Source organism: Lissotriton vulgaris, chromosome 6, assembly GCF_964263255.1.
Source record: "Lissotriton vulgaris chromosome 6, aLisVul1.2, whole genome shotgun sequence".
In the NCBI taxonomy this organism is placed as follows: domain Eukaryota; kingdom Metazoa; phylum Chordata; class Amphibia; order Caudata; family Salamandridae; genus Lissotriton; species Lissotriton vulgaris.
In genome coordinates this window covers 863,910,250-863,928,218 of record NC_141694.1, presented here as the reverse complement: position 1 = coordinate 863,928,218, position 17,969 = coordinate 863,910,250, and positions in this window count along the sequence as shown.

The following is a 17,969-nucleotide window of genomic DNA, read 5'->3' as shown; positions in this document are numbered from 1 at the left end:
CACTGTTTTTTATATATGTACTTACTTGGACATGTAGCACTGAGAAATCCATTCACTCACCAACACACCAATGCACACAGTCAACCGCCCACACAGCTCTTTCCACATGCACTCTTGAACCCTTATACCAAGTGAATCAACTGCTCACACATCTATGCACAGAGTCACACACCTCCCAGGCACCCACACACACACTCAGCCTCACATACAAACACTTGCGCAACCAATCAATAACCCATATAGCCACTCATATAGCTACTGATCAAAACATGCAGCAGCTTACACAACAACAGACATAATGATGCACACATTCAGACAGTTTAGTCACTAACCCATGCATTCAGTAAGACACATTTAATCTCCCACTCATACAGTCAGTCACGCACCTACTAAATCCATTATCCAGACACTCATACATACGCTCATTCTTCAATATGTTAAACACATTTTAACTTTACAGGAACACACAGACACTGGATGATGTCATCAGTGATGTCATTTGAGATGTCATCAGTGATGTCATCAGTGATGTCTCCGACCATGTCATGAATGATGTAATATGTGACATCATCAGCAGTGGATTGCGGGCGCGCAAGTTATAGTGAGTCCAACTAACTATAATGTGGGAATTTCAATGGTTTTGTATGAGTAAAATGTTCTGCTAACTATAACTGGTGTGAAACCTATGGTTTTTTCAGTGAATTTGAAAGGTTTTTTAAAAGCTAATTCCTAACTATAACGTTTGTGAAACCTATGGTTTTTTTCAGTGAATACATATATATTTATATATATATATATATATCCAACAAAGTTTGCCTGCTGTAGGAGAGCCACACGAGGAAGAAAAGATTTGCCTTTTATTTGGTGAAGGACTTACAGGCAGAACAAACTGCTTGCTGCTTCGCTTTCATTTCTCTCCACCGACGCATTTCATGCATTCAGCATTTCTTCAGGGGTTTTGGACACTCTCTCGGTGCATCGGAATCACTGTTTAAAAGTACCAGGTAAGTAAAAAGTCCCCGTCTCTGTGGGAGTGTCACTTACGTGGCATTCTGGATCTTGTGTTACTTCACTTGATCCCAAGTGGGTCGTTTGCTTTGCACAGTCGTCTAATGGTAAAATTCATCCCCAGTGGGTTGCGAGATGCCACACACACAGCTGTCAGCTTTGAATTACCTCCGCCACTGGCATCCTCGCCCTCATATTGCCTCTTAATTAGCGCTGCAACAGGACTGCACACAGTACAGCGGGCTCTTCCTGGGGCTCAGGCGGGGCCGCTTCAACATACAACATCCAACAAAGTTTGCCTGCTGTAGGAGAGCCACACGAGGAAGAGAAGATTCGCCTTTTATTTGGTGAAGGACTTACAAGCTGAACAAACTGCTTGTTGCTTCGCTTTCATTTCTGTCCACCCGACGCATTTCATGCATTCAGCATTTCTTCAGGGGTTATGGGCACTCTTTTGGTGTATCGGCGTCATTGTTTAAAAGTACCAGGTAAGTAAAAAGTCCCCACCTCTGTGGGCGTGTCACTTGCGAGGCATTCTGGATCTTGTGGTACTTCACTTAATCCCAAGTGAGTCGTTTGCTTTGCACAGTTGTCTAATGGTAAAATTCATCCCCAGTGGGTTGCGAGATGCCACACAAACAGCTGTCAGCTTTGAATTACCTCCATCACTGGCATTCTCACCCTCATATGGGCGAGGCTGAAGGTACAAACTGTTTGTGACTGTCGTGGCACAGTGCTTTTCAAGTAATTAAGCATGACTAAACATGACATTTACCTACTAAAGGCATTGAAAGACAAGCATAATTATAGATGTACACTTGAACCTACTGAAAGGAAATAATGTTTATCGCATTTTGAACTTCCAGAGTAACACTAGAGTGACGTTGAACTCAGCACACGCCCACAGGGGGGCTTGTAATAAAAAAGAGCTGGAAATCAAACAAATACGATTCTCAGGTGTCATTTATGCAGCCCAGGATGAAGGGGTTTTTGTGACCTTGAAACGCATCGGCAAAATAATTGAACTAATGAAGCGTGAAGGCATGTTGAACTTCAGAGCTGGAGGACAGAGCACTGTCGAGTGCTTTCCTAATGCTCAGGGCATTTTTGTTGGGATCATATATATATATATTCACTCAAAAAACCAAAGGTTTCACACACGTTATAGTTAGGAATTAGCATTTAAAAAACCTTACAAATTCACAGAAAAAAACCATAGGTTTCACACATTTTATAGTTAGATGGACATTTCACTCATACAAAACCTTTGAAATTTCCACGTTATAGTTAGTTCAGCTAACTATAAATCGCGCGACCGCAATGCACTGCTGATGACATCACATATTACATCACTCATGCCATGGTCAGTGACATCACTCATGACATCACTGATGACATCTCAAATGACATCACTGATGACATCACTGATGACAGCATCCTTCTGAAAGAGTGGCAGGCCTCCTCTCACCCTAATATAACCTTTGATACACACATTCAAAAATGGAAACTACAATTTTCAAAAAAATGGAGATACCAATACCACTTACAACAACCTATTAGGTAATTCCCACATCTACATACACATCCACTCATTCAACAACAGTCCTGTATAGTCACTCATACATGTACTCACTCATTATATGATGATGTCATCAGTGATGTCATCAGTGATGTCATTTGAGATGTCATCAGTGATATCATCAGTGATGCCACTGGCCATGTCATGAATGATGTAATATGTGACATCATCACCAGTGTATTGCGGGCGCAAGAGTTACAGTTAGCACGACTAACAATAACAGAGGAATTTCAATGGTTTTGTACAAGTGAAATGTCCAGCTAACTATAACACCCCTAAAACCTATGGGTTTTTTCAGTGAATTTCTAAGGTTTTTTTAAATGCTAATTCCAAACTATAACCTGCCTGAAACCTTTGTTTTTTTTCAGTAAATTTCAAAGGTTTTTAAATGATAATTCCTAACTATAACCTTCTTGAAACCTATGTTTTTTTCAGTGAATTTCAAAGGTCTTTTAATTTCTACTTTTTATGTTGACCACTTCCCCATATTTTCAACCAGAAACCAAATCTGCAATGCTACGTAAAAAATCTGGCGATAGTTCCACTTACCACTAACAAATTAACATTAACATTTAACTACTGTAATAACGTCGAACATGTACTACGTGAATTACATCCAACTCACACCCATGTTTAAAGAGCAATATGTGTTAGAGATTGTAATTATACACTTACGACACCCAACAAAATCACACTACTCAGCGCCACTACCACTACAACCACCCCCACAGACCTCCCCTTCCTACTACCTCAAAGGCAGCGCATAACAGGACAACCAACATTTCCCAAAAATATATATCCCCTCAACAGCACACTAGCTTAATCTACAGAGATGTGGCAACCAAATATGTATAGGGGAAAGAACTCGAACATCAACAATAATGTACACAATGCTAAGACTACCAGTGAAATACTATACACAATTCACTATCGAAATCAAAAACGTTTCAGTGTGTAGATATACTATTGATACGTGTAGTGCACTGAATAGTGGACGCAATCACATTATCTCATTCACTGGGGAATATTTCGGTCATGTAGCTATGTTCACCCCCCCCTTTGAAACAGAAGCGGAGTAGGCTAGTCCAATGTAAACAATGTCAACGCACGACCATAAATAATTAGGCTACGCCTTGGGCACGGTTCACTTCTGCAAAGAGAAGAGACTGTGGCGCAGCGAAGGACCCCACCCTGTCACGTGGCTGCCGCCATGACCGCGTGCTTCCTTTATACAGGCCGATTGTGAACTCAGCGCCACAGCACTGCAGACTTATGTCTTTATCAACCAGTGGTTTCCTTCGACACTGCGGGCAGCAGGGTTCACAACTTGAATTCAACTTTTGATCTAAATTTGTCTTCAGTATCTGTGCTGAGAACTGCCTTCAATCTATTCTGCGGTCAGTATTTTTATTTTTTTATTTTTTTATTTAAAAGGTTTTATATAGCACTGGCTACACCCAAGGGTATCAGAGCGCTTCACATCAGCATTGAATATAGGGAGACGAAAATAACAATAAATAGTATTCGAAGAAAATGACATCAGACGTCATATGAAAATAAAGGCATACGTAAAATAACAATAAGCAGAGTATGGAGCAAAATGCAACAGATATCCTATGTAATAGGGGGCATAAATAGAATACCAAACTGAGTGTCATGCATACATTGTAATAGGAAGTAGATTATAATAGACAGTGTGCCAAGGTAGAAGGTAAGCGATGACATGTAGAAGGGAGGGCGTGGTATACAAGTTCCTGGGGGGTGCGACGGTATTCAGCGGCGGTGCTCTAGGGTCAAATAACCTCCGAATTTAGTGAGGAGGTGGATTTTGAGGTGTTTTTTGAAGCTGTCAAAGGAGGGGTTGCATCGGAAGGCATTGGGGAGGGCGTTCCAAATGGTAGGGGCCTTGCCTGAGAAGGATCGGGATTTCGATGCGCTTTTTTTAGAAGAGGTGGAATGAGCAGAAGAGTGTTAAAGCTTCTCAGCGACCTAGTGCTGCCAGCTTTTTTGAGTTTCGATGTGAGATATGTTGGAGAGTTCTGATAGAGGGCTTTGTGTGTGATACAAGCAATTTTTTAGGAAGATCTGCCTTCGATGGGGAGCCATTTGAGGGTCTTGAGGGTGAGGCTGATGTGGTCAAAACGTTTACCGTTGGTTGTTAATCTAGCTGCGAGGTTGAGGACGGATTTGATGGGGGTGAGGTGGATTTTGGAAGTACCGGACAGAAGGGCATTCCCGTAATCAATTTTGAATAGGACCAGCCATTGGATAATTAGTTTGAAGTCATTGGCTGGGATAAAAGATTTTACTTTTTTAAGGTGGCGAAGATTGAAGAGAGCACTTTTAGCTGAGTTCTTCATATGAGAGTTGAGTGTGAGTTTGTTAGTGATGGTGATGCCGAGCGATTTGACAGACTCGGCGAGGGAGAAAGGGCAGTTTAGGGCGTTGAGGTCAGAGATCCATGTTTGGATGCGGAGGAAGTTGATTTTGGGAGAGAAGAGGATGATCTCGGTTTTGTTAGGGTTTAGTTTAAGATGGTTGTTATGAAACCAGGTTTGGATTTTGTTTAGTGTAGTGTTAAGGTGAAGGATATCGGCATGTGATTTAATTTTGTAGTACAGTTGAGTGTCATCCGCGTAAAGGTGGTAGTTAATGTTTGCTTGCTTAAGTATAAGGGTGTGGGGTACCATAAAGAGGTTGAAGAGGGCTGGGGAGAGGATAGATCTTTGAGGGACACCTAGGGAGACAGGCGTAGCTTTAGAGAGGCTGCTCTGAATTTCTTTTTTTGTGTGTTCTGTGCTGGAAGTAAGAAGTGAACCAGGAAAGGACAGTGCCTTTAATGCGAAGCGATCTTTGAGTGTGTTGAGTAAGGTAGGATGGTAGACTGTGTCGAAAGCCGCAGTAAGGTCAAGGAGAATAAGGAGATAGCACTCCCAGTTGTCCAGGGCTAAGTGAATGTCGTCTACTATGTTCAGCAATGCGGTTTCGGTGCTGTAGCCTTTGTGGAAGCCAGATTGAAGGGGGTCAAGAAGGTTAAATGTGTCAATGTGATTGTCCAATTGGAGGAGGGTGCATTTTTCAAAGGCTTTGGAGAGGAGTGGGAGATTGGAGATAGGGCAGAGATTTTTAGGGTCAGCTTTAGGGTTTTTGGGGCTGGGGTGATTTGTCCAAGTGAGGTGGGAACCTTTCCTGTAGTAAGGGAGGTGTTAATAATGTTGGTCCAGTAGGGGACAATAACATGTTTGAGATCTTGGACGAGTGAGGACAGGAGAGGGTCTTTAGTGTGGGACAATTGTTTGAGTTTATTAAGGATGTTGAAGACTTCATGTTTGGGGACAGGGAGGAAGTTGTGCTAAGAGGCATTATTTTTAGGTGGTGGTCTAATGGGGAGTGGATCCGGCGGGATGAGAGATGTGAGGGGGAGTGGAGGAATCCAAGGTGAGTTTGTAGGGAGAGGGGATAGAGGGTGGGAATCCAGGGGCGTTGTGGGGTGGGTAGGGGAAGAGGATGGAGGAAAGCGTGGTCTATTTTGGCGTTTTTTTCACTGAAAAATGTGGCGATTTCTTCGCATTTACTAATGAAGGCCACCGGGTTTGGCAGTGCAGGGGAGTTTTGATTTCTAATAATGGTAAACAGTTCCCTGGGTCGATTTTTGGCACGGGAGAGTTGAAGACAAAAGAAAGAGGCTTTCTCGGAAAAGATTTGTTTTTTGTAGGACGTTCTGGCATATCTAAGGAGAGCAAGATGGGAAGGGGAAGGGTGTTGTCTCCCTGTTCTTTCAGCCAGTCTCAGGGAGCGCCTTTCTTTATTAAGGACAAGGGTGAACCATTGTTTAGAGGGGACATTTCGTTGTGTTTTCGTTTTTAGGGGGGGCAAGCTTGTCTAAAACCTCTGAGACAGTTTTATTAAAGTGCTCAGTGAGTTCATTCGCATTGGAGGAAGGGGCGGTGCGATGAGATGGGATTGGAGCTCATGCTCTAACAGTCCAGAGGGGATTTGCCTGAGATTTCTGGACACAGTTGTAGTCTTACTGTTTTGCTTGGTGAAGGGTGGTGCTGGAAGGGAGATATTGAACAGGATAAGGTGATGGTCAGACCAATCAATGGGGATGATGTTGGATAAGGATGTTAGATCAGGCTTAGAGATGATGGCGTCTAGAATAGCATCTTAAGCGTGAGTGGGGGCATTGCAAATCTGTTTGAGGTCACTAATCTCAAGAAGGTTGTTGAGAAGGTTTATGGTAGGGTTACTGGGTTCGTCCCAGTGGAGGTTAAGATCTCCCAGGAAGATATTATTGGAGTTGGAACGAAGTAGCGATGTAGTAATGAGATCAGATAGTTCTTCCGCAAAAGGGAGGTGATCGCCAGGAGGGTGGTACATGTTATGAAGTCGAATCGAAGGGGCGTTTTTTTTTAGTTCAACTCCCAAGTATTCAATGGTAGAGTAGTCAGGGTTGTTGAAATGGGCGAGTTGCAGTTCTTCCTTAAAGATTATTGCAAGGCCTCCCCCTATTTTATCAGGTCTGTTGTGTCTGAAAAAAGAGTACCCAGAAGGTGTCAGGAGGTCAAGGATGGGTGTGGAGTGGTCTTTGAGCCACGTTTCAGTAAGGAAGGCAATGTCCGGATCCACGTTGAGGATGGTTTCGGAGATTTCGGTTGCATGACGAACTGCTGAGTGGCAGTTCACGAGCATGCAGGTAAGGGGTTTTGGTTTGGGGTTAAGGGCAGGGAGGAGTGGAATGTGGGTGAGTTGAGGGGGGCCTTGGGGAGCTCAGAGGCTCAGCATTTCTGCAGGTTCCTATGATGACAGGAATGTTGGAGTGAGGGGGAGGGGTCAGTGGGTGGGAGAGTGTTAAGGTAGTCATTGCATTGGGCAGAGAGATCAGGGGTGGAGTAGGTATTTGAGGTGTGAAGAGGTCTGTCAGGGCGTGGAGCAGGGGCTTAGTCAACCAAAGGTAGGGGTAAGGGTGTTTTCTTCTCCTAAGGATGGGAGTAAAAGGCCAATGGGGTGGTTTGCTGTATTTAATCTGGCTGAAGTCTTTTCTGAGCTGTGTTATTTCAGTGGTTAGGGTAGCGAGATTGTAGTCAAGTTTACCCAGTAGTTGATGGAGGTAGGGGAGGGGGATGAGGGTGGTCTCTGAATAGGCGGGGATAAGGGCACATTGGCTAGGAAGGGAAGGTTGGAAGCTTGTTGTGGTAGTTTTAATGGGGGAGAAGATATGGGAGGTTCTTCATTGAGGGGAGGGATGGGGAAGGCCTGGGTATGAGAAGAGTTAATGGGCTGGAGAAGGGGGGAGGAGTTAGGAGAGATAAGTGCTTGACTGGTGGGGAGAGGGGGAAAAGGGGGTAGGTAGAGGCAGAGTATTTGGGACAGGGGGAGAGGCGGAGGCAATGGGCGGGGTGGACATGTAGTGTGTGAGGGAAGGGGTGGAGGTAAGCACGGCAGTGTGTGATGGAGGGCTAGTGAAGGGGGTGGTAGGAGTGATAGGGAGGATGAGGGGTGTCAGACCTTGACGGCTACTAGGGGGTGTGAGTGGTTGGAGGGGTGTACCATGGAGGCAGTTGGGGGGGTGGAACAGGAGAGGGGGAGGGGTAGGAGTGTCAAGGAGAGGAGGAGAACATCTCTGAGGGGAAGAGGAGTGTTAGGAGAGGGGAGGTGGGATTGGATTTTGATCGGGGATGGTATGAGTGAGGGTGACAGAATGGGAGCGGTTGTCCGTGGACTATCATTCTGGTGAGGGTTATGAGTGGGGGCGGCCGAAGGGGGTCCAGAGGAGTATTGGGACAGAGGGGTTATTGGTGGGGGAGTGGGAAGTGCTAGATGTTCGGAAAGATTATTGAATAGGAGTTCGAAGATTGAGAGGAGTTCTTCGGAGGCTTGGATCAGGATGTTACCAGTTTTATAGATGAAATGGTTAGTTCGCCAGGAAGAAGAGAGGAAGGGGAAATGGTGAGTTTATGACCATGGGGGATTTTAATTGAGGTAGACACTGGGAGGTATTATAAGAGGCAATTTTCCACTTAGAGGGGTGCTTGGTGTAGAAAATGTAGTTAATTTTAATGGGGGATGTGAGGCTGTGATAGCTATCTTCAATGAGGGTTTCAGAATGACGGGTGAGGAGTTTATGTTTCAGTTTTTTTTTGCCATGTTTTGAGATGGAGGGAGGGTATGATATTGTCCAAGAGTTGGGACAATATTTGGAAGAGTGGTGAGATTATTAATTAGATCATGAGTGGGGGGGGCGTATTGGTATTATTGAGGTGGGGCATGGTGGAGAGGATGAGTTGGAGGAGAAGGAAGGGGGAGAGTAGGGTGGGGCAGTTCAGAAAGAGGGGCGTATAAGAGGGGTGGTGGGAGGGAAGTGCTTTAGGAGTCACAGTGGTAGGGGTGGTGAGTAAAGGAGTGAGAGAAGCAGTAATGGTGCGTATAGAGGTCAAAGAAGTGTGTAAGTAATAGCAGAGAGTATATGTGAAACATGTGCAGGATACCAAAGGGTTCAGAAAATCCACTGGTTACGTCCAAGCTAAGAACTTTGTATGAGGGGAGAGGTGAACAGGTTGAAGGTACAGGTTCAGTCGTAACAGGGAATTGAGAAACAATTGGGTGTGAGGAGTAGGATAGTAATTACAATTACAGTTACAGAAATAATAGAATCACAGTAGTTTTGAAAGGTCGGGGGAGACGCTAAGGAGATTCGTATGGCGCAAGACCTTTTAGACCGAAACTCTAGCAGGTTAGAGCGTAAAGATACCAGGAGCTCCACTCCAAGATGGCCACCAAAGTGATGCAGTGTCGGATGTCCTTTTTTTATTTCCTTTCATTGCCGAGTATCAAGTACAGTGGCTTGGGAGCATCCATTTGAAGTCGACCAAATTCAAAACAAAATGAGCGCCAGGGGACAGATTAACAATCCTCACAAGTCAGGCTTATGTGTGAGAGACAAAACTGCTGTGATTACGGACATGCAGAGCCGGCTACATTTGTAGTCAGGGCCAAAATGTCTTGTGTCAAGAGACATCAAGTAATCAAGCCATATTCCCCATTGGGGGGGAGGGGAAGAGACATCAAAGGTTTCACAGTTGGAGATATGCGAGAGCCAACGGGATAGACTGGGACGAGGCTCCCAACAGACCAAAACAAACTGTGTGCACACAGGTTCCCATCGGCTACATGCACTTTATAGAATTTAAAAACATCGGGGCAGAGTCGGGGTGCCAAGCCGTCTTCAGCCGCATCTCCTAAGTGAGGCTTCAGATCATTGGAGCCGTACATCCCGCTATATCAGCTGCTTCCCAAACCCCTGACCGGGAAGATCAAGCCAAGTCATGGCTGCGAACGTCGCACGCCATGCACCCAGCAACCCCCCGGGAAAGCTGCAGCAGGTCCGACCTCCGCAGCCTCACGTCCAGGGACAAGGCAGCAGAGGCAAGGAGCCCTCTTCGAGGGGATCCAGAAAGACCTCCCCGAGCTCTGTCCAGGGGGGGAGTGTTCTTCTCACAGAGACCCATGCTCGGCTTCACTGCCCTGGGGGTAAAGGACAAAGACCATCTCAATTACTCTGTGTCCCGAAGCTTGCCTCCTTGTGTCCCCACCTCATCACGTCCTCGGAGCGCAGGGCAAATGCCAGACACAGAGGACCAGGCCTCCTATTGCAGCCGTGGGAGCTCGGGACACAGGCAGACAAAGGAATCGTTCCCCAGGACTGACCCGCGATGCTCAACTTCCCAACAGCCCTCGAGAATCACTCGACCATTCCGTGTCCCGGATTGTGGCAGCAGGAGGAGGGTGCTGCCCCAAAGCAATCCAGGATCCCGAACATAGTCCACGAAGCACGACGTGGCCGTCGTCAGAGGAAAGGCTCATCCAGTGACCTCTGCGACAAGAATCAGCACCGCACGTGTTCAAGCCCAGAACCCCCCAGGAGACATCGGCGGGCCACGGAGGAGCGCCGCCTTGACCAGGAGGCATCCGGTAAGATTTTTCAAGGAGTGTTCCTTTGCAATTGTCGTTTGTCCGTTTGAAGATCCGATTTTAAAGTTGCGTTGCTGAAGTATTTATCTGTGGAATGGTGATGAGCAAGGAGATGGATGTGGGGGTAGACCCTGGGATTTTCACAAACTTGTGATCCTACGCCCTGGAGCTTCTCAGGAGAGCTCCTGCCTAGCGGCCATCTTTGAAACTTGATACCAGTTGAATTCAGCTTTGCATCAACACTACGGACTTAGTGGTACAAAAGAGGGGTGGTGATGGAAGGAGTATCTGAACCAATCAAACACTCACACCCAGTCAACAGATCTGGGTTTAATCCATCACCGTTCTTTAGCCCACTCTACCACCCCAGCTCAGACATGGCCATATCCAAATCAGTCTGACCCTATGCCTCATGGGAACAGTCCAGCCCAAACTGCTAAGCCATGCCTTCCCTGTACCAGAAACAAGCTTCCGAGGACTGGTTTCTGGCATTTCAACCGTCTTCAGCCTGGCTTGCTTTAATTCAGTGGCAAAGTGAGCAAGGGACTCCCGTCTGAGCATACCCTGCCAACTTATGGCGAACAAAGTGGTACAAAAGTGGTGGTGATGGACGGAGCATCTGCACTTTTGGACCCGGCCCTTTTTGGCATGTTCACCCCGAAACTTTTTGCTTTTGCCTTGCCTGTTTCTGTAACCTGGTGTTGGTGATTTTAGTCCTCTGCGCACTTTTTCACTGTAGTCCAGTGTAAAGTGCGTGCGCTCTCTGTGTCTGTGGTGAGAGTGACCTGCCCTCCCATAGGAATGCATGGGGAATATGTGTGATCATGGTAGTTCCTGATGTGTGGGGAGTGCAGGGTCGAGTTTGGTATATGCAAACTCGTGAGATTGAATCCTGTGCAATGATGTATGCGGCATGATTGTGTCTAGTGTGGAAATGCCACTTCTAGAAGTTGGCATGTTTGTGTAATTTGTGTCTGGCGTGTGATTGGCTGGAGCTGGCTGGTGAACCTGGCTCCAGGAATCAGGATGGGTCTGCCCCGGTGGTGAATGGAGAGATAAGCATGCTGATGTGAGGGAGGGGTTCAACTTGGACCTGAATAGGGCTGGGTTTTCCATCCACAATGCTGGCTCCACCCCCTGTGGTGCGTCTGATGTCCCTAGCCTGGCCAGTGAAAGGAGTTCCCCATAACCAGTTGTAGCTGGTTCCCACATTGCCTGCACCCTGCTAGACAAAGGATTTGCTGTATAAAAAGGGGGCTGTGACCCCATGAAGTTGTTCTTGTGTTTCACTTGAAACTACCAGGGGTGTGCTGCTGCTGGGGCCCAGGGGAAGGCTTGCCTCCCTAGGCCCTGCCCAGCCCCTGGATACCCTGGATGGCAGAGGGACTTCCCTTTGCTGAGGAGCTGGTTGCTCCATTTCTTTATCCCAGGACCGTGTTTTCATGAGAGAACTTTGCTGGACTGTTTGGATGCCAGCCAAAGAAGTGCTTTTGCCTTCTCTTCGCAGCGCTGCACAGCAGCAGCCTTGGGAGGAGTTGCCTCCCCCCTTTTTTGAGGTCCTGCACTCACCTGTAATTATGGGTGCAGTCCCGTTAGCGCTCGGGCGCTATGATCGTCATTATGCCCGGTGATTTAAGTATCATCAGAACGCGAGCCTACCCCGTTTATTAAAATATTTCACGGGTGTCCACTCCGTTTCGAATAGTATTTTATGTTGCGAGGGTGCCCATCCCTCGTGTGTCCCAGATTCGCTGCAGCCCGGCCGCGGCCGCCCCAGAAGTCAGGCGAGTCGGCCTGTGAGGGGGCGGGGCTGCGGCAGGACCGGAAGCTGTGCGGCAGGGAGGAAGAGGGAGCATGGCGGCTGGGCGGCAGGGCTCCCGTGAGCTGAGGGAGCCATGCAGCATCTGATGAAGTTTGCGGTGCAGCGGATCCTCGTTAGGCTCTCAGGAGTGAAAGAGCCCCACCCGCTGCCACCGCCGAGTGAAGCGCTGCACTACTGAGACCAGGAAGAGGAGGCCGGTCCCGCAGCAGAGAGGAGGCACGCCACGACCCACGAGAGAGCTGGTGAGTTTAAACAGCTGTGGGAGGGGGCGCAGACCCAATGGAAACACACGGGGAGGAGCCTGGTGACTGGGGCTCCCCTGACTCCTAATCGTGCCACTGACTTGTAGGGTGTAGGTTCAGTCTCTGGGCCTGCGGGCCCCAAAGATGGCATGTTGTTTCAGGAAGCCCAGAGGGGCCCACACTTTGTTATTTACAAGGGGTGGTGGTGTTGGGGCACGTTGTCGGTGCCCGCCCCACCGGTGCCCATATTCTAGTCAGGAGCCAGTGCGCTCCACGATTGCAAAGGTGCACTAAGGGCGGCCCCGGATTGCAGTGTGCCACCCCACCGTTATTAATGGGGCAAAGGTATTTGTAGAGCCTGCGGGCTCCCACAGGGGGAATGCTTATTTTCTGAGCCCCGTGGCTCCCATGTATGGAGGCATACTTCTTCCCATAGCCCGGTGGCTCCACCAGGGGGCATGTTGTGTTTTGAAGAGCCAGGTGGCTCCAGGGGGCACAGTTAGTTGTTCCTATGGGCTAGTGAAAGCCTTTGCCCCCCTTTGCCTTTGCTTGAGATACAGCTGCCCAGCAAGTAGTGGGGCAGCTGCACCGTTTAGGCGCAATTTGAGAGTCCCTGAGAGCGACAGAGATGGCACAGAGGTGCCAGGCCTTCTACAGCTGGGCAGCACTTAGTTCCAGCTGCAACGTTTGGGCCCTATTACTGTTCCCAGCTGCCCAGAAAGTAGTGGGCAGCTGCAACATTTAGGTTTGCACCATTGGCGCACCCCTGACTGGCGCTGCATTGGCAGCGGCCCCTGACATTCCGGACACAGGGCATTTGAGGCCCTTCTTGAGATGGCCAGTTGGCCAAGGGGACTGGTATATGGATAGGGCGCAAGGCCCTAATGTGATTTTTGCGCAATGTGATTGAATTTATAAGCACAGGTGCACCACATGTAGAAATTTTACAAACTGAGGCACAGGTTTGTCACAAAAGATACTGAGAGTAATGTCCAATTTTTTCAAAAAAGATTTTTCTTTATTGTTCCATTTGTAAGAAAGAACAGCTGACGTGTTTCGTCCCTAAGCGAGTGGTATCGGAGTTGGTATATATATCCCCAACTAATTAACTAATCGAACACATCTGAGTAAGTCTGAAAAAAAAGGCGTTAGAAATGCGAAACCAACAGTCCTTGTATAATACGGCCTCCATATTGTAGTGTAGCGAGTATTTGTTTAGTGCGGCATACGGTAAATGTATATATGAGAAAGGAGATGATCGCAGGTCCCAAGGAAAAAAGAGGAAGGAGGAATATTTACATAAAACCACTTGTGTCTTTGGATAATGAATCTCCAGGCACCAGAGTCCAAAGTTAAATCGTGTAAAGAAAGGTATTTCCGTCTCAATATTAACAAAGTGACAGACCAATGGAAGCAGTGGCCATCTTAGAATGGTCAATAACTTTTAATCATCAAAAGAAAGGTATTTCCGTCCCGATATTGCCAAAGTGTCTGACCAATAAGAGTAGTGGCTATTTTAGAATGGTCAAAACCCAATCAAAGAAAGCTAGGTAAGCAAAACCACAAAATGAATAGCAAGAATAGGACAATTAACATTTAAAGAAATCACAGTCCGGGATTTGCTATGCATCGCGCAGTATTGACATCGCTCAGCGACATTTGCATTGTTTTTTAAAAAGGAAAGAAGAGAGATAAATTGAAAATCTAAGGAGTGGGCCATTGTTTTTCCTATGCAAAGACACAGCGCAAAGTTATCCTGTCTGGTTGTACAAGAGTTTCATAATTTCCACCTCATGATGTTTTTAATGTTGGATAGGGCTAGACTGTCCATCTATATATACGCTTAAGTCTAGTATTTATTTTTTCTACAATCGAAACTTCAGCTCTCTATCCGCTGTATCCTGATCAGGAACCTGTTCTCCTTCAAAGATAAAGCGTTGTTTCTAAATGTAAGTGACCATCCCTATATTTCCCCCTGGGCAGTTACCTACTGCATCCTGGATGACAGGGAGGTGGGTAGGATTAGGCTAGGTAGGTGAATATGCATAGTGCCGTTCTTAGACTCATACACGTATTTTGTTCCTTCTTGTATTTTTGGAATAGATATATCCAGGCTGCATACAACAACACAGCAATCATCGTTACGATTGTCCACCCTCACAAGACCTGCCGAATTGGTTTTAGCTCATCTCAGTAGGTCCCTCAATGAACATCTTCTTACCAACTAATGTTTTATCCGTAGGATTGCCATGGCTCAGCATGTACCTTTCTCGCTTTTCTTTTACCATACTATTATTTATTATTTTTTCTTTTACACCATTGTTTTTTTACTATTTGTAAAGGCAGAGGACAGCTCTGCCACTGGTTTACTAGGTTTGTCTTTCTTCCCTTTTCAAATGACTATTTCTCAGACTTAACTCTCTGTATGTTGGCAATGGGAATAGATAAATACCCAGTGAACAAAAAGTATTGACTATACAACTTTGTAACGGGTTTGGGTAAGCTATGACCATCGTCCAGGCCCTAGTTTGTGCGCTTTCTTATGTATCAAAATTGAATTAGACATTGTAACACTGGCAGCTATGTGTTTTTAATGTGTGATTATTTGTGGCTCGGCTGAGCTTGTAGACAGTTCATGATTTTAATTGCATGTTTATATGTTTTGTTTTTGTTACAATACAGCCCTGAAGAAGTCCCATTAGGGACGAAACGCATCGGCTGTTCTTTCTTACAAATGGAACAATAAAGAAAAATCTCTTTTGAAAAAATTGGACATTACTCTCAGTATCTTTTGTGACTAACCTGTGACTCAGTTTGTACAATTTCTACATGTGGTGCACCTGTGCTTATAAATTCAATTACGTTAAAGTTCTGTATGGAACTATCACTGTGATGGTGGGTGACTATCGGTGTGCACACAGATCCCTTTCTAAATTATAAAAGGGAAAATTATTACTGTGGTTATTTTGGTTAGGTGCATTTGTAAAGAAGGTTCCACCATCCTTTTTGCTTTAATACTTTTGTGCAATGTGATTTTACTATGTTATGATGATATTTGCCTAATGTGTTTAGACTAGTGAGAGATTGCCTACGGTAGTTATACTGTTTAGGCCTAAATGTGATTGCGGCGTAATGTGCTTTGCCATTATGCCTGTGATACTTCTAAAGGTGCATATGCTTAGAAGTTTGTTTTGCCTAGTATAATTTATACTAGAGAGGTTATGTGTCCATGCGTGATCTATGCCAATGGTTATTAGTATTGCGTAGTGTGTACCTACCTGTTACCAGTGGTTACTGGTTGTGATCTATAATTGTGATTTGGTGTGACAGTTATTCTAAGTGCTAGTTCTACTAAGTGCTGATTCTGACAGTGGCCCATGTGGCCCTGTCCTGGTGTAAATAATCCCTTGTGAATATTTCCTGTGCCAGTTGGCACAATGTAATACAAAAGTTCTTTTTATATAACCTTGTGTGGAGTTCCTTTTGTGGTGTGCCTAGGATGGTGTTGCTGTTGTGTGCATGTGCAAATGCTTTACACATTACCTCCGGGATAAGCCTGTTTGCTAGTGCCAAGCTACCATGGGGGTGAGCAGGGGTTATCTTGGCGTGTGAATCCCTTGCCCTGACTAGAATGGTGGTTTCTGCCTGGCTTTGGCGTAAGCCTTAGCCAACCAGAAATCCCAGTTCTAACAGGAACCAATCAAACACTCACACCCAGTCAACGGATCTGGCTTTAATCCATCACCGTTCTTTAGCCCATTCTGCCACCCCAGGTCAGACATGGCCATATGCATATCAGTCTGACCCTGTGCCTCATGGGAACAGTCCAGCCCGAACTGCCAAGCCATGACTTCCCTGGACCGGAAACAAGCTTCCGAGGACCGGTTTCTGGCATTTCAGCCGTATTCAGCCTGGCTTGCTTGAATTCAGTGGCAAAGTGAGCAAGGGACTCACTCTGAGCATACCCTGTCAACTTATGGCGAACAAAGTGGTACAAAAGGGGTTGGTGATGGACAGAGCATCTGAACCAATCAAACACTCACACCCAGTCAACAGATCTGGGTTTAATCCATCACCGTTCTTTAGCCCACTCTGCCACCCCCAGTTCAGACATGGCCATATGCAAATCAATCTGACCCTGTGCCTCATGGGAACACTACAGACAGCATTGAATCCAGCCTTGCTTTATTTAAGGCAGAGACAATTGTACTGTGTCCTCAGAATCTGTTAACTGTGACAAAATAGCATTCATCGATCTTTGGGTCGACTACTGCCTTCAATCTACACTGCGTACAACAGGGTTCACAACTTGAATTCAGCTTTGCAACAACACTATGGACAGCATTGAATCCAGCCTTGCTTTATTTAAGGCAGAGACAATTGTACTGTGTCCTCAGATTCTGTTAACTGTGACAAAATAGCATTCATTGATCTTTGTGTCGACTACTGCCTTCAATATACACTGCTTACAACAGGGTTCACAACTTGAATTCAGCTTTGCATCAACACTGCGGACAGCACTGAATCCAGTCTTGCTTCCAGCATTCAAGATATCCTTGATTTATGAAGGCAAAGATTATTTTGTTAAAGAATGCCACAAAAAACATTCCTCAATTACTGTAGTGAGTCGTGTTTTCAAATGTACACTGCAATCAAAAGAGTTTACCGCTTGATGCCAGTGGTGCATAAGCACTACAGACAACATAAAATTAATTCTTGATTTATTTAAGGCAGAAAAATAGAACTGTGTCGTCAGATTTTGTTAAAGTATGTAACAAAAAAAGTGTTCCTCGCTGTCTGTGTCAACTAAGCCTTTGATGTACTCTGTGGACCACAGGGTTCACAACTTGAAGTCACCTTTGTATGTATACTACGGACAACGAGGAATTCAACCTTGATTAATTTAATGCAGAGACAACTGTATTGTATGTGTCCAGATAGAATGACGATTGTACATGATGTATTCCAATAGACAAGAGACATAATACCACTGCCACTCCTCCGAACCACGAAACATCACAGAGTACACACACGCGGAGTTCATTCAGTAACAATAAATCACTGAACCACAAGTCATTTCCCCGTAGTCTTATTAGACAAAAAACATTGCTTCCAGCACAGCCCCTCTGCATTACGCATTATCGCAGGGTACCTACAAACTCAGCGCCAAAGATACTACTAACTCAGTGCACCATAATTTATCAGAAAGAAGAGTAAACAGTTTTATGTCAGCAATGAGGCGTACTATCACATTTAAGTGGAATTCATGCAGAATCCAATCGACAAAAGACATTACTCCAATTACTGTGCCCCCTCCCCCCAGCCCACGCATCATCGCAGAATATGT